The sequence below is a fragment of the Hyperolius riggenbachi genome, chromosome 1 (assembly GCF_040937935.1).
Source record: "Hyperolius riggenbachi isolate aHypRig1 chromosome 1, aHypRig1.pri, whole genome shotgun sequence".
NCBI lineage: Eukaryota > Metazoa > Chordata > Amphibia > Anura > Hyperoliidae > Hyperolius > Hyperolius riggenbachi.
The window spans coordinates 31,446,780-31,472,406 of record NC_090646.1 but is presented as its reverse complement, the minus strand read 5'-3'; positions in this window follow the sequence as shown (position 1 = coordinate 31,472,406).

The following is a 25,627-nucleotide window of genomic DNA, read 5'->3' as shown; positions in this document are numbered from 1 at the left end:
CCTGCATTCAAAACTTTCAAAACTTTTTCTGCTGTTATGATTTGGAGTTATCACATACTTAAGGAAACACTGGCCCTTTAGTAGTCGTGCCAAAGAATTGCATGCTGGGGGTTCTTTTTATCTATAATCTATTCATCCTCTTCCCTTTATTTCCCTGCTAGCTGCTTATCTGAAACCTAATCCCCTACTCACTTGTGTTAACAAGCAAGGCTGAGGCGACTCAGCGATTGGAGCAGACAAGAAAAAAAGTGAAGGGCAGAAATGACATCACGAGTTAGCCTTAAAGAGAACCAGAGACGAAGCACCCTTGTGTATTTTATTACATTTATCAGTGGGAACATGTCAGTAAACACCTACCCTGCTTTTAGTTTTATTCTTCTCAGTCTAATCTATCTGTTATCAACTGTGATAAGAATCCACTGACTATTCAGTCGAGGTTTGACCTGGAATCATTATAGCTGAGTCACTCTTCTGTGGAGTCTTTTCAAGCCCAAGCCTTCCCCCTCCTGGCTCAGATTTCATACTCAGAGCTGTTGACATGGCAGGGGCTGCTGCTGCCGAGAATGAAGCTCTGAAACAGACAGTGTATCTGTGTGCAGTGTGCACCCAGTCATTATCTACTGTATGCAGTTTCATTTCTATGAGAGACACTTCCTACAGGCAGCCACACAGCATACCAGAATAATAAAGTTGAAAGCAGACAGATGAAAGCCTGCTGCAGCCCTGCTTGTCTATAGTCTATAGACAGCACATCCAGAACAGTTTATAACCTGGAAGCAGAAGAGATATGAGCCGGCGGCCATATTAGATATTTCCTGGACCAATAATGGATAAAAAACACTCAAAAAGGCACTCCAGAGTGACGAAATTATCAGGTAGAGCATTTATTCTTTACAAGCTATCAACTGATATGTTTATTTTGTGTGAATCGTTCATCTCTGGTTCCCTTTAACTGTGGGCAAAAGACATGGCCCCCACCAGGAACAGAATTCTCGTAATTTACTATATAACATTCACTGAAATCAAAATGTGGACAGTATAATACATGTGTTATATAAGTAGATCAAGTATTTATCTACTTATATATGTGTTTTTTTCCCTGGCATAGTATGGCTGATCCTACTGCTTTAAGGGGATTTTCTCTTAGAGAGAAAATCTACAGTTCTGACTGTCAGCAGAACTAGGACATACCAAGAAGCTGTTCTATGGACAAGGCCACAGGTCTCACTGACCTCAACATGTACACCACAAGAACAGTAAACACAGCCATGTTTAATCAATATCAAATTCCTTGCAACTAGGTCAAGGGGTTCATAGAATATTAATCAAGTAGGTGTGTATTATGACATCACAAGGGATCTGAACCAATCCTAGGTTTAGGGGGAGGGTTCAGATGATAACACAGTTAACTCTTTCCTGGTCAGTATTAAAGGTCATGAGTTGCAAACGGAGGGCACTCTTGCTTTCTATCTACTGGCTGGAACCCTTTACTTATATATATTTATTTATGTATCGTTGGTCTATCTTGTATGCTGTATATACTTAGTTTAGACGCAACTTAGTATAGAAAGAAGATAACCTGACTAACATTCAGGAGGAATATTAGTCAAGAGCTTGTAACGCAACAGACTTAAACAGAAGAATTTGCTTTGCTAAGATGTAACGATCTGTATCTGTATATCTGTTTACTGAATAAACAATTTGGAACGTGAAGATGCCTAAGAAAGTCTATCTCCTATAATGCTTGCTGTGAGGAGAGTCGAGTCAGCTCACATTCTGTGAGGTGCACCTCTAAGGGGGTGCTGGTGCCGGAGTAAAGGTGATTTCTAACACTTGTGACCACCTGAGGTCCACTGAATATGTTTATTACATGCTGTTTTTAAGTATAGCTGCAGGCCATGCTGCTTTGATCTTTTTGTATGTACCTTTTGTCTGTATGTATATTTATTGTATTTACATGTCTCTTTGCTCATTTTTGTCATTATACAATATATACCTTTTTGCATTCAAAAAAACTGATGGTGTGCGTGCTTTGTATATATCTATGGTTTCTATTTATGCACAGCACCCAGTATTAATTATGCTGTTTACATAATTAGTGTTATATGGTGTGCATCCTCATATTTTTTCTATTCTGGTAAGTTATCTCTTGCCTTATTATCTCCAGCATGATTTTTGTGAATTTAGGCCTATGTACAATTGATAACTCATTTCCGTACACAGGGAGAGGTTTTTTTTAACTGCTATTAAGGAGTCTTCCTAAACCTTGGCGTCCAAATTTATGCCGACATTGGTCTCTGTGGTGCGTTTGAGTGCCTCATGTTCTGTCATTGATTTGTATAAATTACCAATCATATGTTTGGTAGGGCCCGATTTTATCAAGTCAAGGACAAGTGAGGAAACAATATGGATAGACATACTTCCAAAGTGAGTAGTAACAGCATGAGACAGCTGCAAATACCTAAAGTAGTGCTTAGTAACGCAGGTGAACTCATTAGCTAGAGCTTCAAATTACATACGTTTACCCTGAGATACTTTTTGGCCCAAAAACATGAAACTCTACTCGGTCCAAAAGTGAGGATCTGGTATCTTAGTTAACTCACCCAGATTGGGTTTATGAGGAGTATAAGAGGAGTATGATAATCAAAACTCTTCAATTTGTATAGCCCAGATGCCGTCTTTCAGACTCGCAACCAACAGTATATTTACTATGTCAGTTCAGTGTCTCCTCTCAATGACACCCTCTAGTGGTGTCTCTCTTGATGTGCAATGCTGGGGAAGTCACAGAGGGAGGGGGCTACCTAATACTGGAGACATATCTGGATACCTGGGGAGGGCTAATTATTCTTGGAGGTACATCTGTCTATCTTAACTGGTCAGGGGTCATACTATAGTTTGAGGGGGAGGGGACACACGTTGGAATATTGTATTTCATGTTGTAGAACCTTATCTCGGCCCTGGGAAGTACCATGAAACATTTGTATGAAAAAGTTAGGACACCCTATTAGATATGCAGTTCTTTATTTAGAATGTTTTGCATATTAAGTTTAAGTCCTCTTCAGTCTTCATTAGCCCACTGGAAATGAGGACTCTGGACAGTAATTGCTGTTAAGCTATTGTCATATGCAAACATCTAGACTTTGTGTAGAAAAGCACATGAATATACTCTCTGATGTGTCGGAGGCAGCTGATTAGGCAGGAAAATGTCTAATGTGTGCCTGTTGTTACTCAAAAGTGGATATCATTTGATTTCATACCAAGGTGGAAGGTAAATATTTGAGCCTAGAGCTACAATTTGGGCTACAAATGGCCAACTCTGAGGTCCAGTAAGTGTAATTCTCTGGAGATTGTTACACAGCAAGGATTACCCTGATCTACGTCAGCACCGGATTCTCCTGCCCAGGAATTAGACCTTGCACACATCATTGCATTCCAGCGGTACTGCAGGTGTGTTTAGCTTCTAAGGTCAGCGCTGCGTAATATGTTGGCGCTTTATAAATACAATAAATAAATAAATAAGGGCAACAATGGTTAATTTGCATATATTCAGCAGTGATGCACTGGGAGACATCTCAAGCTCACTCCAACCTAAATTATCGCAAATTCTTTCTGTTTTAAGAAAGCAAACTTTTGTTTTTCTTAGCATTTTAGTAAGGGGATTTTACGACCACTGTAGCCCCTCACACACTCCAATGAGTTCTGGTTCACCATTAGTGTTGGGCGAACATCTGGATGTTCGGGTTCGGGGTGGTTCGGCCGAACATGCCCCTGATATTCGGCATGTTCGAGCCGAACCCCGAACCCAACCCGAACATGTCCCTTTGGGGCCAATATAGGGTCCCAGCATAAAGGGAGAGCATGCCCCGAGCGCGGGGGGGGGGGGTCGAAAATGCTCCCCACCCCTCCCCGCCAAGCTCTCCCTTCTGCCGGTACCCTATAAAATAAAATTTAAGTGCCCCGAAAGTACCTGAGGAGGAGGGCAGGAAGAGGGCAGCCGGAGATCCTAGGCGCTAGTACCATCTGGTACTTCCGCCCTCTCTTGACGCACTTCCTGTTTACATTTGAAGTCGCGTCAAGAGTGCGCAGAAGTACCGCGATGATGCGAACGAGGGTACGCGTCATCTACATGATGACACGTACCCTCGTACGCGTCATCGCGGTACTTCTGCGCACTCTTGACGCGACTTCAATAGTAAACAGGAAGTGCGTCAAGAGAGGGCGGAAGTACCAGATGGTACTAGCGCCTAGGATCTCCGGCTGCCCTCTTCCTGCCCTCCTCCTCAGGTACTTTCGGGGCACTTAAATTTTATTTTATAGGGTACCGGCAGAAGGGAGAGCTTATCGGGGAGGGGTGGGGGGCATTTCCGACCCCCCCCCCGCGCTCGGGGCATGCTCTCCCTTTATGCTGGGACCCTATCGGGGGCTATGTTCGGTCGGACACGGCTGTGTTCGGCCGAACAAAGAAGGCCTGTTCGAGTTCGGGCAGGGTGCCCGAGCACCCTCCCGAACACCACGAGGTGTCCGGCGGAGCCCGAACCGAACTCGAACAGGCCAAAATCCGGGCGAACCCGAACAGTGGCGAACACTGTTCGCCCATCACTATTCACCATGAGCTTGCTGGTTAGTCTGTGGTCAAGGGTGCATTTCTATTTCTGTTTTATTACTTTTTTTCATTTTTTAAGCAACTGTCTTGTTGTGTGCATTGTCAGTTTTACTTTTGTTTTTGTACATATTATTTTGTATACAACATCTTTCTGCATTTTTCCACTTTTGGAATATTAAATGTTTTTTTTTAATAAGTTAATCTTCTGTGTACTAAGCAAAGAATTTACATCTCCTAGAGAGAGGCTGTAGATTATTGCCCGTTACAGATCAGTGTCGTATTGTACGAGTGCTGTGAAAACAGCGCAGGAGATTTGGGCCCAGCTGGCGCCACCATAGGCCGTAATAGGAATTACAGCTATAGCAGCGCACAGTGAGTAACTTTGGCGCCGTCAGAAAATGGCACTTAAGTTACTTTTAAAACACTGCAATTCGGCCTTCAGCAATAGCTGGAAGCCAAATTACATAATTCCCCACCATCCATGTCCACCTGGAAGAGGAATAGTAATTAACGTCGCCGGCCCTTGTGCAGGAGAAGGGTACGCCGTATATCAGCTTTATTCTGCGCCTAAGTCTTTCGGCAGCATATTCATAGGTATGCGGTATTGTATGCTTGGTTGTTTCATTGCTACCCACGTGAGATTACATTGTGTGTGTTGTTTTCCCGTAGTTTGGGCATAAAGCTCATGGCTGGTAGGCAGCAAAATCGGGCAAATCGAGAAGTTGCCATTCACTATAATTTTAAATATCGGCTATTGGGCACAGAATTGGACAATTCGGGTGCCCGTTAAAATAGTGGGAATTTTTTTTTTGAGAATTAGGGGTTTGTGAAACCATTAAATAGTGGGATATTTTTAGTGTTGAGAATTAGTGTTTTGTTTTCAAATTTGTTTTGAGAATCATAATTTTTTAGTACATCTTTTAACTGTTTTAACATATTGAAATTCATTTTGAGAATTATCATTTTGTAAATTATTGTTTTGAAATGTATTATCTTACAAATGTATTGCTAATAGTTTTGACGTATATTATCTTACCACTCTTTGTATTTATGTTATTTGCAGCAAAGAAAGGGTTTTTTTAGGGTTACACACCACCTGGAAGTCTTAGGGTTAGGTACCACCAGGGGGTCTTAGGATTAGGCACCAGTAGGGGGTCTAAGGGTTAGGCACCACCAGGAGGGTCTTAGGGTTAGGCACCACCAGGGGGTCTAAGGGTTAGGCACCACCAGGAGGGTCTTAGGGTTAGGCACCACCAGGGGGTCTAAGGGTTAGGCACCATCAGGAGGGTCTTAGAGTTAGACACCACCAGGGGAGTTCTTAGGGTTAGGCATTGGTACAGGGAAGGATCTGTGAGAGTTGAGTTAGGTATAGCAGTAGTAAAATATCAGTAATATTTACCAATGTTTTACTATGTTTATTACAACTAAAAATATATTTTCCTTTTGATTGTTATATGCTATATTTTGCAATTTCAGTTTCACCCGGCACACTATTTTTTAACATCATTTTAATATATTATTATATTTCAGATGAAGAAAAAAAAAACAAAACCTTACCTATTTGGCTTTGCAATACTTAAAATCATTAAAACTGACTTTAGAAACAATTGGTAATTTCAACCTATGTGTATATGTAAACTGATTGTTTCCTTATCATTGCTGAAAAACCATGACTTTGGTGTTACCCTGCGCCTATTCTTCACAGTGCCTCTATTTCCTGCACACTGTGGCTGAACTTTGCCCGTCCTCAGAGGAGGTCACAATCTAATCCCCACTATAATCAAAGTCTAATGTCCTACCATACTAGTATTATGTATTTATAGAGCACTGACATCATGCTTTTTTTTTATGGATATTTTTGTATTGGTGGGGGAATGAGGGAGGCCCAGTATTTTTGCCCAATATGGGTCCCCCAAATTTCTAAAGGGGGCCCTGTCCATGTACATCACTAGTTTCCAATTATCAGCCCACCTCCAATCTCCACTCTGCATATGACCTTCTTTTGTTCCCCTCTAGAAACACCTTCTCTCATTCACATATACAAGACTTCTAACCAGCCTCACCCCTCCTTTCTCAACCCTTTCCAAGACACATCGCTCTCCAAACTTCGTTACACTCTCTAACGTAGGTCATTCCTCTTCAACCTCTAGCCAAGCTGTGTGCCTTACTAAATACAACCTTAAAACACACTGCCTTTGAGTATGAATATTGTATACTAGCCGACCCGCGTCGTAGCATACGCCGCATAATTATTAATGCGTGAAGACTTCCTGAAAGACACAGTTGTGCAGATGGGGTGGGTTTGAGGTTATCAATGTTAGGGAATGAAAAGATGGAACTCTGGACAGAGCAACATACAGTTTGTGACTGAATACTGGTTTTGGTAGGTACAGGCATATCTTGTTGAACGTTTGCCCCGTGCCTTATTAATTGTCATAGCAAAAGATGATCTAACGGGAAATTGTCTGCATGTGAAAGTAAAAGGCAAATTTGAATCTGATGGGGTGCGGGAAATGCGGGGAATAAGGACAGTTTGTGGGGTAGCAGCTAGTAGTAAAAATGTTTCTGTACCATGTTAGTGAAACAATACATGTAGGTAGACAAAAACGTAATACCTTTTAACGGCTAACTGATAAAGTTAAATAATGCAAGCTTTCTGGGATCTAGTCCCCTTCCTCAGGCATATTTCCAGATGTTAGCTGTAGTAAAACACTGATGCAGGTAAATAGTAAACACGTAGATGGCAGTTGTGCTGGTTGCTGTTTAGCAGTTAGAGGTCAGGTGATCAGCAGGCTGGAGCCAGTGAGCTGATGTGAGATTCTGAAGATCATGAAGCCAAGTCAATCATGTTACATAAGGAGTTAAGAATCCCATTCCACAATTTAACCATTTTCATAAATTTGTACTCAGAAATCTTTCTTGCTAGTTCATTTTTGAAGTTGCCCTTAAGAATAAGTACTTTGAGATCTTGCATGCTGTGTCCTGGTTCACAGAAGTGTTGGCCCACCGGTGTGTCCATTTTACCCTCATTAATTTTAAAGCGGTGATGGTTCATTCTTGTGCGCAGTTTTTGTCCTGTTTCTCCTATATAGATTCCACTTGAGGGGCATTTCATGCAGCGTATCATGTATACGACATTGGATGACTCGCAGGAAAATTGGTCTGATGATATTTCTGTGAGTTTGGTATTTGTATTTGGCGTGTGCACAATATATAAGGGCATTATAAGAGGGAACAGAGATGCCAGCAGGACAGAAGGTACTAAAAAGTGTAAAATTTCTCAGGAGGTGGTGGTGGACTCGCCTCCTTCAAGTAGACAAGATACTGTCAGCTTTTTAACAACAACAGGTTTATTTATATACTCCAGACAACCATGCAACACGTTTCTCAGGTATATTCCCGCTTCCTCAGGCAATAACAAATAGGAGTACATGCAGTACAGTCTCAAGGTCACGATAAGCGCCTCTGTCTGGGATATAAGCTATAATGGCAGGTCTCACACCTTGCGTTATTGCAGGGTAATGTGCCTGGAGTTTCTGGTGTAGATAATGCACTTCTGATAATCATTTGTCTCAAATTGGAAGGTTGTCTGGAAGCAAGCAGTGGTAAATCAGGAAAAAAACTTCTTTCAGGTGTATGTCTTTGTACTGTAGTATCAGTTTCAGGGCTTTCAATATCTTCCTCAGTGTCTTTAATCTTGGGTTGTAGGTGACCACTATTGGGACTCTGTTGTTTTCAGTTTTTGGTGTGTACTTCAATAGTTCCTCTCTAGTTGCTCTGTGTATTTGATCATCAGTGATTTGCGGATGATATTCCTGATCTATGAATATATTATGTAGCAACATAAGTTGTCTGTCTCTGTCCTCTGAATTAGAACATATTCGGTTATACCTCAGAGCCTGGCTGTAAACAATAGATTTTTTGGTGTGTTCCGGGTGGAAACTTTTCCACTTGAGGTAAATATTCTGGCCAGTTGGTTTACAGTAAATGGTTGTATGTAAAAATCGATCTTGTACATAAATTGTGGTATCCAGGAAACTAACATGGAAGGATGAAAAGTTCAGTGTTAACTTGATGTTCTGGTGGTGCTCTGAGAAGTTTTTGTGGAATTTGATTAATTCTTCCTGTGATGCTGTCCAAATGAATAGGATATCATCAATAAATCTGAAGTAAGCCCATGGTTTAATTTCACAAGTTGAAAGGAAGTTTTCCTCCAATCTAGCCATAAATAAATTTGCATACAGGGGTGACATTCTACTTCCCATAGCACTGCCCATTGTCTGTAGATATATATCATTCCCAAATGAAAAATAGTTGTGAGTTAGTATATATCTGATAAGTTGTAGTGTGGGCTCTGTTGGTAGATCATTAAGCTGAAGGAAATGTTGGCAAGCTGCAATACCGTCCTCGTGTGGAATGTTGGTATTAAGGGATTCAACATCCATTGTAGCCAGGATAGCACCCTCTGGGATCGGACCCATGGCAGTCAATTTGTTAAGAAGGTCAGTGGTGTCCTGGATGTAGCTGGCTGTATTCCTTACCATGGGTTTAAGAATGTTTTCTACCCAGCCAGATATATTTTCTGTGTCTCCAAACCAGAGATAATAGGTCGACCTGGGTTTCCTACTTTGTGTATTTTTGGTAGGATGTAGAAGGTGCCTATTTTAGGATTAGCTGGTATTAATGTAAGTATGTTAGATGATACTGGGGAAAGATCATTAAGCATATTCTTTAATTCCCTAGAGTATTGCAGCGTGGGGTTGGTTTCCAGTCTTTTGTAGTAGGTGTTGTTGGAGAGCTGTCTGTTTGCTTCTTGAACATAGGTGGATTTATCCAAAATCACTACAGCACCTCCTTTGTCCGCTGGTTTAATTACTATGTTGTTATTGCTTTTAAGGTTCAGTATTGCTTTCCTTTCTTGAGTATTAAGGTTGTAGTGTGTCTGTATTTGCTTGTCCAGTATCTCCAATTTGATTTTTTTCCTGAAGTTGTCAATATACTCTTTTAATGTCTTGTTCTGCCCTGATTTTGGTGTCCAGGTACTGCTCTTTTTGTTTTTTCTATTTGCAGGTTCAGTGTTTTTTCAAATGATTAATAATTAGATCTGTTGTAAAAAAAATTCTTCCATGTCACTACAAAATTCTATTCCATCAAATCTTTTGGTGGGGCAAAAAGTGAGTCCTATAGATAGAATAGCTAATTCAGTGTTGCTTGGGTTATAGCTGGACAAGTTAACCACAGGTAAAAGTTTGGCAGTTTTAGGCTCTGAATGGGGTTCACTTGAATCATTCTCCAGGGGGTAGCAGCTGCAATAGTTTTACACTCCAGTACATTGTGGTATATGTTCGTGACAGTTCGTGATAGTCAGTCTAGTGCCATTGCACAGACCTCTTGCTGGCATGAGGTTTCTGAGAAGCATAATGACTGCACAAATTTTAATTTTCAGTTTATGCGGAGGCATGCCAGTGGGCATAAGACTGAGTCAACACTGGTGAAAGTTAGTTCATGGGTAGGTGTCATGATCGCTGCTGCAGCAGGTTCTGCTGGCAGTAGTAGTGCTGCAGCTTAGGCAGTTCTGATCTCTTTCCATGCAAGCTGCATAGCATGTCTGCCTTTCCCTGCTGTCAGCTTGTGACTGATTATCATTCACCTGTGTGGGAATCTGCATGTCTGCTCCCATTGGATGACCTCAGTATAAAGATCTTCTTCCTGCAGGACTCCTCGGGTTATCATAGCTTCAGTTTAAGCCAGTCTTGCTGTTGCTTCAGCCCCAGATTGTGTTTCTTGTTCTAAAGATACTTTGCTGGTCTTGCATCATATATTGGTTCATTGCCAATATATATGCATACCAGCACGTTTATTATTTTCCTTGTATTCGTGTTACGTTGATACATCAGTGTCGCTGATGTATACGTACACGAACTGTTTATATCCTGTGTTCAGTTAGTCAGCTTCCAGCACGTTTTGGTAGTTTGCGCGTATCGTAATCACCCGTGCTGAGTTAGTTATCCTGCTCCTGGTTCTGTTTGTGGATTGCGTTCATCTCTGCGAAGAGATAACAAATCCTTCTGAATCCTGTTCTGTTACCGTTTGTGGATTGCGTTCATCTCTGTGAAGAGATAGTGAATCCTTCTGAGTCCTGTTCCCTGTATTGCTCCAGTCCTAGTCAGTGTTCCTGCTTATGTCATATATCGGTTCATTGCCAATATATACATATGTTAGTCAGACGTTACAAATAGTTTCATTGATAGCTGTAATTGTAATACGCTAGGAAAACATACTTATTGTATTTTTGTCTGTGTTACGTTCATCTATCTTGATCCTGCTATTTCCTGACTATCCTGTCCTGTCTTTGTGAGGCACGCCATCGCTGCAACGCATTGCTGCCTCATTCCAGTCTGTCTTGTTGTGGACGCTTGCTGTCACTAAGTAGCGGCTAGCTAGCAAGCGTTCATTCTGTCTACCTGTCCTGATCTCCTCAGTTCTGGTTTATGCGCTCAGCGCTACCTTGCGCTGAGACGTTATCGGAAAAGTATTGTTTGTGGCTTTCGGATCTGCACCGGCTCTGTGCGCCACAATCTCATATTGGAGTCAGTCCTCCCCTCCACTATACTAGGGATAGCCTATTTCCTTGTGCTAGTGTGTGTACCTCCTTCACGTCAGCTCATGCGTTGCATGCTGACTGTGGAGAATACACCACCAAGGCTAACATTATGATAGCCCCATTACCAATCCCCATTGTGGGGGGGATTCCCAGAAAGTATGACACTGTTAATTATGGTTCCTGTTCCTTTAAGAAATTTGAAGAACTTAACTCTGAAACAGAAAATGAGTTTTTCTCTGAATGTGCCAGGTTCCTGGCCAATCCCGATCTCCAAGCGACTCCTGTTTCAACCTGGGCACTCCAGCTAAGTTATATCTTGTTTAAAGGGGAATTGTTTCAGTGGGCTTTTGATGTCCTCGATCATACCAATTTGAAAGAGAGACCGCTGGAATTTCTAGCGTTTGTGATCCATAACTGACTTCGCGAAACTAATTTGCCTTACCCTTTTAATGAACTCCTGGCAGCAGGCCAATCAGCTGCTCCTTCAATTGCTTGCAAAAATGATCAGCAAGCAGAGAGTATTACTGATAATTTTCCTGCAGCTTTGAATAAATCACCAAAGGCAGCAGGGTCTACGGCCAAACGCAAACGTTATAAGAAACGTGTCCGATCTGCAGAGTCGTTATCTTTAGCGACTGCGCATCAGACCTGTAATAAGATTCTGCCATTAACGGATAATGAAATGCAATTGTCTTTCAGGAGAGTTAAATGGACTTATGAAACTACTAATGAACTTTCATCCCTGGCTAGGGAAAATAAATATTTTTGTTTAAAAGAATTATCTGAGTATGATTATGAGGAGATATTACAGAGTATTGAACAAATCAACTTATTTCTGAAGCAAGGGAAGTTTGCATACACTACAGTTCAACACTTGCTACAGGTATTGGAGATTCTTAAGAATAAGGAATCTGCCAATCACCTGCTAATTAACCCAATACATGTTCCTGCCACAATCATATCTGCAAACTGTGATCAGCCTGAATGTTCAACTGTTTAGTATGCATGGGATCCCCCATTCGAGAAGGGAGAGATGGAAGCCCTGGGCTGTGAATGGAAGAATGATTCAAGTTCATTTTGTCAATTTTACAGTGCAAAAAGTGAATTCGTATTGAATGCATGCATTAAGTCGGCCTATAACCTAATAGAGATTGGTGTGTGTAGGTATGACTTTGTGGCTCCATTGATTGATGTGTGGGAACTGATTTTGGATGATTTTTATGTCACTCCGAATTCGCAAATTTGGCATTCTGACCCGCCTGCTTCAGCACCTTTGGCTGATTCAGCAGGTGATTCGGAGCTCTTTTTGTGTGAAATTGAAGTTCCTGCAATTCCACCCTGTACCATGGATAACTCAGTGTTACTTCCCAGTAAAACAGAAACCACTGATACTTTCTTAACCTTGCCCTGCACACATTTCTCAGCAGAGAATCCAGAGGTCCTGCTGACTTCTGAGTCCAGCCTAGCCAGTACTCATGACTCTTTGTTCAGTGAAACAGACATCAGAAAAATCTTGCCTGCCTCTGCAAAAACTTCTGCAGAAATTACCTGTGTTAATAAAGTTCAACTCCTGTCTGATCCAGCAGATGCCAATAGATGCATTACATTATCTTCTGAGTCCCAGCAATCCTGCCTAGAAACCTCAGAACCCCAGCATCTGAATTTCCCAATTTTACAAATGAATGGTGATTCAGATGCGCAAACATTGTGTCTTGATCTTCCTGTTTCTACACCTCGCTCTAGTTTCGTGAATAGCTCAGAGCATCTGCTATGTGAACCTGAAATCGCAGAATTATTACCTTGTTTGTTGAAAATGTTCCAGTAAATTTGCCCTGTACCATGAATTGTGCAGTAGATCTCTCCAATGAAACTCAGGTCACAGAATCATTGTGCTGTCCAGCAGGTGCTTCCATGGTTTTGCCCTGCAATATGGACTGTTCAGTGATCCTGTCCAGTGAAGCTCTGGTCTCAGAGTCTTATGCTTCACCCAGTACTTTGGATACTTCAAACCCTCTAGCAGAAGACTCTGAGGCACTGCTTACCTCAGTGGGTGTTGCAGCAATATTCACTTGTTTAGCAGCTGTCTTAGAATTAAAGTCCACTCTAAATAAACTTGATGAATCTTTGTCTAAGGAAGCAGAAGTCATTGAAATATTGTCCTTGTCAAGAGGTGTCTTAGATACCTTGCCCTGTACACAGTCTGATTTAACCAATATTGTTGAGTCCGTCTCCAGTTTTGCAACAGCCGAGGAACTCCAGCCCTCCCCTCTGAATGTTTCAGAAGTCTTGCCCTGTAACATGGATAATTCTGATTCTCTGGTCAAAATAACAGAAGTCTCAGAATTTCCGTCTGATTTAGTGAGCGTTCCTGAAACCCTGCCTTGTATCTTGGAAAATTCTGATTCTCTGGCTGGTGTGGCAGAGATTCCGGAGTTCCCTTCCTGTCCAGTGAATTCCTCAGATGTGCCCAGTTCAGTGGGGAATGCTGTAATATTGACTTGTTTTGCAGCTACTTTGGAGCCCCAATCCCAGGTACTAGATGAGTCTCTGCCCAGTCCAGAGGAAGTTGTGGAATCCCTATCTAGCTCAGTTCATACATCAGAAGACTTGTCCTGTCTTGTTTATGCCCCTGAACCTCATTTGTTAATAACCTTGCTGGAATCAGCGACATCTAAGTCTGATCCTGCATTCTTTTGTGAGAGTCCAGTAGTTGCGAAGTCTAGTCATGATGGATTTTTTTTGGCCAGTCCTGGTTTTGGTCCTATCTTGGCTGACCCTGAGGCTCACAGTTCCTTGACATGCTCAGAGGTTTCTCTTCTGCCAGTGTGCCCAGATGTGCTTTGTGTGCCAGAATGCCCAAGTGTGTCTAAAGTGTTAGCGTGCTCAGATGCTTCCTTAGGAGAGACATGTTCTGATATTGCCAGTCTGCCTGCATGCCCAGAGATGGCTCTGGTCCCTGAAAGCCCTGATCTTGATGTTTGTTCTTGTGGCCCTGACTCGGGAGTTGCCCTAGGTTCCATAGGGGTTCTTGATAGTTCTCCATGTGAGCCTAAGGGGCGTTCTGACCTGTGGGGATCTCTTTGGAGCTTCAAAGTGTTCTGGGAGATCTCTGAGGAAACTTGTCCTGGTGCCTTGGACTGGTTCAACAGTGGGTTTTGTGTTGGTAAAGACAGTTCCGGTGGGCATTGCAAAGGCTTTGGCGTTTTTGGACGGTCCCTGGAAGGCGGTGGGTATCGCTCAGAGAGTTTCGGAGGGCTTTCTTCTGGAAATCATGGTTCTGATGGGTGTCACACTGGGGCCTGTAGTACTGATGGGCATGGTTCTGTAGGTTCTGGTTCTGATGGGTCCAGTCTTGTGGGGACTGATTCTGGTATTTGGTCTTGCCGGGCTGTCCTGGTCATCATGAATTATCAGTCAGATTGTTTTGTTGGGAATTTCAGTTTTGAAAAGCGTCTGGTATCCGCTGTTAAAGGGGGGGGGGGGGGGTACTGTCATGATCGCTGCTGCAGCAGGTGCTGCTGGCAGTAGTAGTGCTGCAACTCAGGCAGTTCTAATCTCTTTCCATGCAAGCTGCATAGCATGTCTGCCTTTCCCTGCTGTCAGCTTGTGACTGATTATCATTCACCTGTGTGGGAATCTGCATGTCTGCTCCCATTGGATGACCTCAGTATAAAGATCTTCTTCCTGCAGGACTCCTCGGGTTATCATAGCTTCAGTTTAAGCCAGTCTTGCTGTTGCTTCAGCCCCAGATTGTGTTTCTTGTTCTAAAGATACTTTGCTGGTCTTGCATCATATATTGGTTCATTGCCAATATATATGCATACCAGCACGTTTATTATTTTCCTTGTATTCGTGTTACGTTGATACATCAGTGTCGCTGATGTATACGTACACGAACTGTTTATATCCTGTGTTCAGTTAGTCAGCTTCCAGCACGTTTTGGTAGTTTGCGCGTATCGTGATCACCCGTGCTGAGTTAGTTATCCTGCTCCTGGTTCGGTATGTGGATTGCGTTCATCTCTGCGAAGAGATAACGAATCCTTCTGAATCCTGTTCTGTTACCGTTTGTGGATTGCGTTCATCTCTGTGAAGAGATAGCGAATCCTTCTGAGTCCTGTTACCTGTATTGCTCCAGTGCTAGTCAGTGTTCCTGCTTATGTCATATATCGGTTCATTGCCGATATATACATATGTTAGTCAGACGTTACAAATAGTTTCATTGATAGCTGTAATTGTAATACGCTAGGAAAACATACTTATTGTATTTTTGTCTGTGTTACGTTCATCTATCTTGATCCTGCTATTTCCTGACTATCCTGTCCTGTCTTTGTGAGGCACGCCATCGCTGCAACGCATTGCTGCCTCATTCCAGTCTGTCTTGTTGTGGACGCTTGCTGTCACTAAGTAGCGGCTAGCTAGCAAGCATTCATTCTGTCTACCTGTCCATGATCTGCTCAGTTCTGGTTTATGCGCTCAGCGCTACCTTGCGCTGAGACGTTATCGGAAAAGTATTGTTTGTGGCTGTCGGATCTGCACCGGCTCTGTGCGCCACAATCTCATATTGGAGTCAGTCCCCCCCTCCACTATACTAGGGATAGCCTGTTTCCTTGTGCTAGTGTGTGTACCTCCTTCACGTCAGCTCATGCGTTGCATGCTGACTGTGGAGAATACACCACCAAGCCTAACAGTAGGGATACGTTTCAGTACTTGTTCATTAAGGTGTAGTGAGTCATCGTTGGTGATGCTTAATATAGCTCGGGTACTCAGTATTTCGGGAGTGACAGTTGAGAAGTCGATGTCACCATATAGTTCTTGAATGGGATCAGAAGACAGAGGAAAACAATCTGTAGGCAATGTTACAGCTGCTCCGGTTTTTTTGTCTCCATAATCGAGGAGCCATTTTGCTAAATATTTTTCATGAGGGAGCACTCTCATATTTATCGTCAGTGTAAGTACATGCATGTGATGCCTCAAAGGTTGTTTGTTAATACAACTGGCAACAGTAAGTGCTCGGGAGCCACGCATAATGACAGGGAGTATTTGTCTAAAATCTCCCCCCAATAGTATCGTTTTCCCTCCAAATGGTTGCATCTCACCCGTGAGGTCACGTAATAACCTGTCAACAGCCTGGAATGCGTATGCATGTGTCATTGGCACCTCGTCCCATATTATCAATTTCCATTGCAGCAGATGTTGAGCGTGTGGTGAGGTAGGTTTGATGTTGCATGTGGAAGCATTAGTCAGCTTCAAAGGTATTTTAGAAACGTTACGGAATGTGCAGTACGTCCACCAGGTAACAACGTTGCAGCAATTACGGTATATGCTATGGCTGTAGGAACGTCTCCCCTCCCTCTGATGGTATGAATCTGAGTTTTGTAGACAAAGGTTTTCCCTGTTCCTGCAGGACCATCTAAGAAAAAGCATGTTTGTCGTGGATAGGCATCGCTGTATGCAGCATGTAAAACAGAGTCAGCAGCAAGTTTTTGTTCTGTGTTGAGTGTAGCGTAGTGTTCCATAGCGTTCGAGTGTTCAACCTGAGCATCGATGGTGACAGATGAATGACACAGGGGAAGAATGTCAGTAGTTGGTAGGTGTAATTTGTGCAGGTTGAGGCCATGCGGTTGGAGCATGTCGTTAATTTCCGCAAGAGCATACATGGAAGCGGTGGCTGGGGAGTATTTTGTGAGAAGGTCCTCACAAAGGGAGAGTTTATGCGTGTCCCAAAGGCGTGGAACATTGTGCGGTTCACTGAAGACGCAGACAAAAATGAAAAGTTGTCACAAGAAGAATGGCATTCGTATCTGGGATGCCTCTGTAAGAGTGTCATCCCATATCTTGTCGTCTTTAAGAAGACCTAATTGTTGGCACGCTTCTTTGAAAGTGTTACATTGGACGCCGCTGACAGTTTGTAGATGCTGAAAACTTTTGACGCCTACGGAACGGGTAAGGAGAAGTCTGAGATAATAGCATTCTGTGTCGTTAATGGCAACAACAGGCATTCTACCGATTACTTTGGTGCCTCCTCTGATTCTCTTTTTCCATTTTCCAGACGACTGTTGGAATGTGTAATGTTGTGGAACACCCGTGTAATGTAAGTCCACAGCTTCGGGATCTGTCTTGTTCAGTTCAAACCATGCTAAGAGAATAGTGTTTTTGTTAGCTTGTCTTTGTAGCGCTTGTTTCTCGGGACTTTCTGGAAAGAAGATGACTTGTTGTTCTGGCAAATGAACCGGTAATCGTGTAATAACGTTAGATTTTTAGGAAAGACTGTATTTGTTCAAACGCCACATAGCCTCCGGAACACTAACATACCTACCATCAAGAAAAGTCTGTATTTGGTCATGTTGGAAAACACCATCGGCTGGCTCCTTGTGAAGTGCAATGGATGCAGCGTCATGTCCTTTGTACACATACTTATACAGGTACTTGATACATTGAATGGAGGCGCAAACTTCAACATTAATATGTGCATTGAATTTCTGAGAAAGCCAGGGATTGTAAGTAACTATGTAACGGTTGTCGATATCGTATTTGCCTACAATGGCAGTTCTCCCCTGTCTTCTGCGGTATATAGGGTATCCTTGTGTGTTTCCTTGCGTCTCAGTGTTGAAGTCATTTCAGAAACTTTTGGTACATGCGCCGTCTTTAATGCAAGGTGAGTTGGCGTTGAGCGTTCCACACGGACCATGGACCATGCATTTAGTGACAATTTGGAAAAGTCAACGGTGTATTTGGGGATTTGGAAGCTCAGAGCAGACATACTTGTCCATGTGATCTTTGGTCCTTATTTGGGATTGTGAGTCAAGTGTAAGTAACATATGGCAATAAGGCAATCCTCGTTTTTGGAACTCAATGGCGATTATGTAAGCGATAACATTGCCAAAAATATTCTTGTCGAGAATATCTGTTAGGAATTCTCGCAGTTTGATATGAAAGATTCGGGCAACGATGTCGGGTCTGTGTTCTGGTCAGTCATGAGGAGAAATGGCGTTGGAAATTTCCAGCCAAGTAGGATTGCAGGTGAAGGTTAGAAATAAGTCAGGCTTTCCACATTTGCGGAAAATTGCCATTGCATCTTGGTAGTTCTGTTGCATGTACCTTGGACTCCCTTGAAAGGTAGAGGGAAGAATAATCAGTTGTCCAGGGCAGAGGTTATGGTCTTGTGCTTTAGCAGCGACCGCATCAAGCAGTCCTCTGTATTGCTCTACACGCAAATCTTGTTGATGGGAGTGTAGGTAATGTAAACACGCGCCTTCTGTTCGGACATACGCGTCAACGACGTATTGCTGGCAGAGTTTGCCACTGGAATGCAAGGTGGAAAATGCAGATCGCATGGCAAGCCTGTAAGCATAATATTGTAGTTGTGTGACTCGTGTTCGTTTAGCGGTTTGCTTGTGCTCAACATGGGTCAATCGTATGTGCCAGCCTGGATCTCCGTAAGGGAATAGAAGAGGATAAACCATGGGATCACAGTTCATATTGAGTACAGAGATAGGCTTGCAAGCGTCTCCCATTGGGTATATGCAAATGTTGCATTGGGCAGGAGGTTCCCCGTCTTCCCCTACAAAGATAGCAGCAACATCAGTTTGACAGGATGGGGCGTTATACCTTCTGATATCCAGGTTTGGTTTTTCCATAAATACCATTTGTACAGCAGCAACAGAGTTACTGTGACTGATAATGTCATGCATTTGCATGTAAGACTTAGCGAAGGGATTAACCTGTCGTATCATTTTGTCTAGTTTCTTGTTAAATCTGAATTTATTTAACTTTTTTTAAAGAAAAGAAACATGTATAGGAATGGAGTACAGTTACATATAACTTGTTTCAAAGCGAGAAAGTTACATTTTAGCAACAAAAATGAAGACATTTCAAAAATATGTGAGAATTACAAGTATCAAGTCTCAAGCATATAAAAGGCAATGATCACATCTAAAATGTAAACTTCCATACCGTGTGGTTACTTTTATGTGTACAAATTAGTAACTAAAAGTCTAAGTGACCAGTTTAACCTCCCTGGCGGTTAATTTATTTTCACAAATAAGCAAAAATCCTTTTTTTTTTTTATTATTATTATTTTTTGTTTGATGTAAAGCTACCAGAGTGGTAGCTACATGAAACACCACTAGAGGGCGCATGTGGCCCTCTAGTGCAATCGTCGCCGGCATCAATAGCAAACAGGGGAGCGCGTATATAACGCGTTCCCCTGTTTGGCTTCTCCTGTCGCCATGGCGATGATCGACATGACGTCATGGACGTCAGCCGACGTCCTGACGTCAGGCGCACTCGATCCAGCCCATAGTGCTGCCCGAAACTCATTGGTCCGGGCAGCGCAGGGCTCTGGCGGGGGCCCTCTTCCGCCGCTGCGTGCGGGTGATCGCCGCAGATCGGCGGCGATCGAGCTGTGCGCGCGGCTAGCAAAGTGCTGGCTGCGCGCACAGCCCTTTGAATGGGGCGAATCGCCCCAACAGACCCTGAGAAATCCTCCTGCACGGCATAGCCCGAGCTCAGCTCGGGCTTACCGCCATGGAGGTTAAACATATAGGAAGAGAGGATGAGGGAAGAGAGAGGCTTAGAAAGTAGGGTGGTGACGTGCAAAGGGCAAGAGCCCAACAGCACGGCACCTCCTGTGTTGGGAAAAATAGCGGGGAAGGTTAGGATAGGGGATGTAGGGGAAACATCACCAAGAGATTACTGATTTAGAGAAACTAATGATACGGAGCGTTATTAAGACACTTATCTGAGATGGGTAACTATGGGTGTAGGAAGGTTTATTACTACTTCAGCACTTGGAGTGAATTGAGACTTGAAATGTAGGGACCTTTCATGGACATATGAATTTGGGAGCACTGTATTATGAGTAATATAGTAGCTGTATTACACTTTAAAGACGTCTCGGCTAACCAGATATTATAAAATGATAGAAAATACTGGTAGATTAAAATTAGAGTGTAACCTGGTAGACTGAGACTAATCTAAGTGAAAACAGCTCTTTTAAATGATTCAGAGGATTTATCATTTAGCCATAGTGACCATGTAGATAGAAATGATTGGGCTGAGCCCATATCAGATGAAATTAAATCTTCTATGTACATAATATCATCTACTATTTTAACCCAGGAGATCAGAGATGGAGGGGGGGGAGGATTTTTTCCACCTTCTGGCAATTACTGTTTTAGCCGCAGTGAGAATGTGTCTGAATAGACCTTTTTTTAAGAGAGCTTATATGGCCAGGGATCATAGATAGGAGAGCAATTTCTGGAGATGGTGGTATAGATTTCCCACAGATATCTCTATAGATCTCAAAGACTGAGTCCCAGAAGGGAGTGAGTGATGGGCAAGACCACCAGATATGGATCTGAGAACCAACTTCTGAGTGGCAGCGCCAGCAAAGATCAGGTACAGTCGGGAAGATTCTGTGCAAATTCTGGGGGCATCTGTACCAGTTAGATAGTAATTTAACATTTCTCTCTTGAAAGCGTGAAGAGATTGAAGAAACATGCGTGAGTTTGAATGCCTTGGATCATTGCTCAGGAGTAAAGGTCTTGTCTAATAAGTGTTCCCAATGCTTACAGTGTGTAGGTAATTCTTCATGACCCTCTTCCCTCAGCAGCCCATAAAGAAGAGATACAGTGTGGGTGGGTTTAGTTTGAGTAGTACAAAATTTCTCAAAGGAAGTGAGATCTCTGGAATATGTGGATGTTTTGCCTACATTTTTCCAAAAAGAGGTAAATTGTCTCCAAGTTAGCCAATCCTTACCCAGGCATAAGCCTTCCTCTGGGATAGAGAAGCCTACTGAAGAGGAGGATCTAATATGACGTAGTTGGGGCCAGGAGTTACTGGAGAGGGATAGAAAGGAAGTATTCCTAAGTCCAGGAGGAAATGCTGGGTTGTCAAAGACTGGTGTCAGGGGCTAGGGATAGATGACAATTTAAATTTAGATCTGATTTTCTTCCAGACTGTAAGTGCTTGTATGACTAGGTATGGAAGATGGTATGATGAAGGAATTAGGTCAAGTGAAATCCAAGGGAGAGCTTTAAGTGATAAAGGGGATAAAGATTCCTCAAAATGTGATTCTCGGATTTCTTTATCTACATACATCCACTTGATGATGCGTGACAAGATGGTAGCTTTATGGTAGAGGTTCAGGTCAGGAAGGCTCAGACCCCCTCGGTCCTTATGACGAATTAATGTGGAGTATGATAGTCTGGGTTGTTTAGAGCCCCAAATAAAATGGATAAACATGGATTTTAGAGATTTCAAGTAGGAAGGTAACATTTGGGTTGGGATTGTTTGGAACAAATATAGGAATTTCGGTAAGATATCCATTTTTAAGATGTTAATTTTGCCAAATCAGGACAGAGGGAGGTTAGACCAATCTTGTAGGTCTTTCTTAGTCTTCTCTTGGATGGGTTGATAATTAAGTGAATAAAGTAAGGAAAGGTCTGCAGGTATTTGTATGCCTAAGTAGAAAATTGAGGTAGGTCGCCATCAGGGCCGGCGCTACCATAGAGGCAGAGGAGGCAGCTGCCCCAGGGCCCCAGAGCTTGTAGGGGCTCCCAGTGGCTACAAGAGGAAAAAAAATTCAAATCGGCCTTATACTTTTTGAAAAAATCGATTTTAAAGTTTCAAAGGAAAAAAAATACACATTTAAAAACCTGCCGACTTTAATGGTTGATAGCAAATCCACCTTAAATGCTAGAAACCCTAAATTTGCAGGATATGTTAAGGAGATCATTAGGAATAAGAGGAAAAAACAATTTTTCAAAAAGACTTTATAGTTTTTGAGAAAATCGATTTTAAAGTTTCAAAGGAAAAAAGTATACTTTTAAATGCGGTAAATGTCACTTTTAATAGCAAACCTAACGGTAGTGTAATTTTACATGCATCAAATGAAAGCGTAATAAATTTCCTGACGGGGTTTCCAGGGGGTCTATACGCAACCGCAGCGCTTTGGCCAGGGATCGCTATACAGCCGCAATATGGCTGTATGAAGATCCCTGGCATTTTTTTCTATTTTCCCAATTTTTTTTTATGTTTAGAGTGTGGGAATTTTTTTTTTTTAATTATGTGGGGTCCCCCCTCCTGAAACTTTTTAACCCCTTGTCCCCCATGCAGGCTGGGATAGCCAGAATGTGGAGCTCCGACCGATTGGGACTTCACACCCTGACTATACCAGCTGCAAAAAAGGTCCCCTAATGCCGATTTTTGTACCGGGGTATATGTTGGGGGGGCCCCCCAGGTTTATTTTGCCCTGGGGCCCCATTGTTGCTTAAACCGGCCCTGGTCGCCATTGAAAGGAAAAGGAGGATCTAATTGTAGATAAGGTCTGTTTAGGAATAGAGATATTGAGGCCTTCCGATTTAGAGATGTTGACTTTGTAGTTGCTGACCTCTCCATATAAAGAGCATTCAGCTAATATGTTAGGGAGTGGAATTTGAGGATTAGTGACGTATATAAGGTGATCATCAGCATACAAAGCCAACTTATGGGTCATGTTATTAATTGTGATGCCATGTATTGATGGGTTTGTACGTAGGGCAATGGCAAAATGTTCCATCACAATGGCATAAAGAAGAGGGGAAAGGGGACAACCCTGTCGGGTTCCATTGGAGATTAAGAAAGAATCAGAAAGACAACTATTTATTCTTATACGGGCGGAGGGGGTTGTATATAGGGCCATTATTTTATTTATAAAGAGGGGGCCTAGGCCAATTTGTTGGAGAAAAGAGCCACCCCACTCTGTCAAAGGCTTTTTCATCATCTAAGGAGAGTAGGCAGAGTGGGATGGCCCGTCTCCTTGCCGCATCAATGAGGTTGATTGTTCTAGTAGTGTTGAGTCGGGCCTCCCTACCAGGTATAAACCCTACTTGATCTCCGTTAATTAGGAAAGGAAGAAGGGGCTGTAATCTTTGGGATAGCATTTTGGTGTATAATTTAAGATGAAGGTTAATAAGGGATATGGGCCTATAGTTACCGCATTGGGTGGGGTCCTTTCCCTTCTTATGTATGAGAGATATATGAGCTTCTAGGGCTTGTTTGGGGAAGGGAGAGGTAGGGATATTGTATTGTATGTTTTAGTCAAAAAAGATACTAATTGCGTGGAGAAGGTTTTAAAAAATCTATCTGAGTAACCGTCTGGGCCCGGGCATTTGCCAGAGGGCAAGTTTTAATGGATGTCAACAATTCAGTCTCAGTAAAGGGAGATTTAAGGATCTGTGTTCAGATATAACTGGTAAAGGAGTGTCTTGTATGTATTTATTAATGCGAGTTAGAAGATGTTCAATAGTGGAGGAGTTACTGTTTTTCTTAATATTGTACAGTCTGGAATACTATCTGACAAATTCTTGAGAGGTATCGGATATGCGGGAGGATTGACGTCCATTCTGTTGGGTAATGTAATGTATATGGGTTCTAGTAGTTCTTGGGTGAATTTGCCTCGCCAGAAGTCTACCATATTTACTGTCATATTGATAATATATTTTTCTAATCTTGTCTCTTATGAGATGTAATAATACTTGTCTATTTTTGGAGAGCTAGAGGAAGATTTTGGGAGAAGGATTAGATTTATGGGAGGCTTCAAGGGAGGCAATCTGAGTTAGGAGTTTATTAATGGTGTGAGACCTCTCTTTCTTTAGACAAGAGCCATGCTTAATGAATATTCCTCTGAGTACACATTTCAGTGTTTCCCATTGTATGGGGAGAGAAGTTATGTCCTCATAGTGAATTTCCAGGAACTCATCAATGGCTCTAGATATCTCAGATTTAAACAGGGGATCCTTTATGAGATTGTCGTTTAGTCTCCAGGTCCAGCCTGGTTTAGGAGCATTAGGTAAACTACATGAGAATGTAACTGGTGCATGATCTGAGCCAAAGATGAGATCAATGGAGGCCTCTGGTGACATGTCTAGAAATTTCTGGGAGACTAACAGGTAGTCTATCCTGGAGTAGGATGTTCTAGGAAAGGAATAGTGACTGTAGTCTTGGGAAGTATGATGAAGTAGACGCCATATGTAAAAGAGATGTAGATGTCATAAATGTTTTTTGAGGGCAAATAGGGCTGCTGAGGAAAGAGAAGACTTGCCCGAGGAAGTACCCACAACTGGATCAAGGGGAGTGCTGATGTCTCCTCCTAGTACTACAGGTCCTGAGGTGAATTTCTCTAGACGTCTGAGAAGAGAAATAATGTAAGAAATTTGACCTTGGTTAGGAGCATAACAGTTACAGATGGTAAAAAGTTGGTTATGTATAGATATTTTAAGGAGTATAAATCTAACTTTAGGGTCAATTTCTTTTTCTGAAATTTGAACCGGGAGAGATTTATGGAAACTGTAATGAATGGGGAATTATTTCCGTGGTCAGCGCACAGAACGCACGCCGACACTGCGGAAATCCTCCACAACTGTGTAATTTGAGGAAACCCAGCTATGGTGCAATGTACCTGTGGAGGGAGATTCCCACCAGCAGATGGAGCTGTGGAATGCAGACGAACACTGCCTCTGTACTGCCACAGCTGCCAGATGGGAATTTCACGAGTTGAAGCAATGTGGAGCTGGATAGCCCTTAAAGAGAGAGAGAGCACAGAGACAGAATAAATGTGTGTCCACCAATCTAATCGCCACCCAGTGACGGTGAACACACATCAGCAGAAACAAAGTGTGAATGCAATCGCAAGTCTGGCGATTGCCAACAGTGACACAAGAGCGAGCAAGAGAAAGCACGAGAGTAGCAAGATAGGCACAGCAAGCAACAACAATCAGAACATCAAGGAAAATAACAAACGCTAACTAAACGCGAACACCGCACTCATTCGCAACAGCGAACGCATTTAAGACATGATCATCGCGCGTTAGGCGCCCAGTGATAAGCGTGCCACCCTAACTACCCAAGTAACACAAATATGAAAAGAGAACGCGAACGCTTGCTAAACGGTTACCTCATCGAGTCTACAGCAAGCGTTCAAAACAGTCAAGACAAAGAGAAGGAGTAGCCAGCAGCATCCGCAGCTCTGGCCTACACTCCCAGACAGAGCACAGAAGAAACCACAGCTGCTAACGCTAGAGCGGATGCGATCCAGACAGACAGACAGACAGATGGAGCAGCCAGTAGCAACCGCAGCTCTGGCCTACACTCCCAGACAGACAGAACAATTTCCTGTCGACCGCCGCTGGTGACAAGACAATCGCAACAGAGAGACAGTACAAGGCAAAACAGATAATACAACCTGACTGCACTAAAAGGGATGCCTCATGCAGTCCCAAGGAATTACTCTAAGATAATCTTAGCAAAGAATAACAAGGCTGATACTACCAGGAGAGTTAGCAGGAACAAACCATTATGACCAGCAAGGAATTCTGGGAAGAAATGGCTTTTATACTGCAAGCCATCAGAAGAAGAAGCTAATCAATTTGCATGACAAG